Genomic DNA, 1,812 nt, shown 5'->3' with positions numbered 1-1,812 from the left:
AACCTTAGCCAGAAAAATGAGATTCTGTTGCTCCTCGTCGCCTCCACATGTCTTCCACTCCAACCAATGTCTCAGTAGGAACTCAAATCTCGCTTATACCTCCTCCAACTGTAGGAAAGTCTTACGATTTATCACATTAATACTTTACAATGTTTTACATTACAACGAAAAACAGTTTATTAATGGTTTTAGCACAACACTTCCGTAAATGTCAAACACGTAGTTAAAATCTTTGTTTTCAGAGTCACAGCCAGCAAAAGTGTCAAGAATACCACAAACATTTAGAATTGGTCTAATCATATGATCACATTTTAAAACAACTAAAAAAGTCCCAAATGACATTTAAAAACTTATGCGGAAGGAGAAAATGGGGGGGGGTATGGACCCTTATTTCTTTTGGCTACGGTTCTTTAGCAGATCCTACATGGAAGCAACATATGCGGATTTTTTTTTTTTTTTGGTTTCAAAATTCCAATTTTGAAAGTGCAATTGCTGTGTCAATGGTTACCTCAATATATTTATAAGAAAGCAAGTTTTGTTCATAGCTAGCATAGAGGTAACTAGAGGGGGCAAAGGGCCAGGATCATTCCCAGAAGCAGAGTTTTCCAGCTCATAATTGTTTTACTTGTCGAAAATAACGTGATTAATTTATCACAATTCACGATTATCCAATGCAAGTTTCAGAAGTAAGTAGCCATGCCCCCAGCAAAATACTAATTACGCCATTGATAGCTAGAAATGTCTTTAAATTCATATATTACTTTTTAATACGCATTGCATCTAAGAAGTATAATGACAATGAAGTAAAAATTAAGAAAAAAAATTATATTACACAAATTTGAGTTCCTGGGAATTTCCACCCCCTTAACCCCTCTGTGTACGATTAGGACATTTAATATTTTTGGACAATGGTTGTATGAAGTTAGTGCAATAACACTAACAGTAACGTATTTGTTTATAGAAATAAGAGCGTAAACAAACGCAGGACAATAATTGGCTGAGCATCATAAAACCGAAATAATAACATGAACGCCAAATATTCAATATATATGTAACAGCACAATTTACGTGGACACATACTCAAAAAAGCAACATAAAAGCGACCTAAAAAAAACTACCCTCTAGACCTTTTGCGAAATGAAAAATAGATATTTCTTACTGTGAGGCATCCAAGACGTAAAGAATAAGTAATTATCTAGAGCCCATGTGCTGAGCACTCGCATCGACAAGCTGTACATAATTACGACTATTTTCTGTTTCTGCAGATAACCAAGTAGTGTAATATTTGATCCCCAGGTGTAAGACACACCTCTCACGTAACATTTGACGGAATTGTTTGTTTCATCTAGGAAAGCAGTTTATAGTAGATTACTCATATCTACTTCTCTTTCTTGTTGTTACATATATGTTGCGTTGGGCTGATCCAGGTATACACGTCTCTATAGATTCATATATCTTATTATTACTAATTGCTTTGTTATATTAATTGCAGATTATACTAAATGAGTAACCAGTGTTAGTAGAGGTTAGATTAGATACGATACGATTAAAATATCTTTACATTTTTATTTCTTTCTTTCGACTGCGTCGAGAACGTAACGTATTTTTAAAGGAATTGTTCTCATAACACGTAGATGTTATCACATCCTAATTTACCAATTTCGTGTACATATCTTCACAATTTCCCATGTTTGTGCCGTGGAAACGAATTTTAAAGGATAAATCAAATTTTATAAGGTGTATTGGTGTTCTAGTAGTTAACAAGTCCGCGTCTTGAATAAAATAGCCCGTGCTTTTGAGTAACAGCAAAGC

The sequence above is a fragment of the Thermobia domestica genome, chromosome 3 (assembly GCF_964235325.1).
Source record: "Thermobia domestica chromosome 3, izTheDome1.hap1.1, whole genome shotgun sequence".
NCBI lineage: Eukaryota > Metazoa > Arthropoda > Insecta > Zygentoma > Lepismatidae > Thermobia > Thermobia domestica.
Note: the sequence above shows the minus strand (reverse complement) of the source record.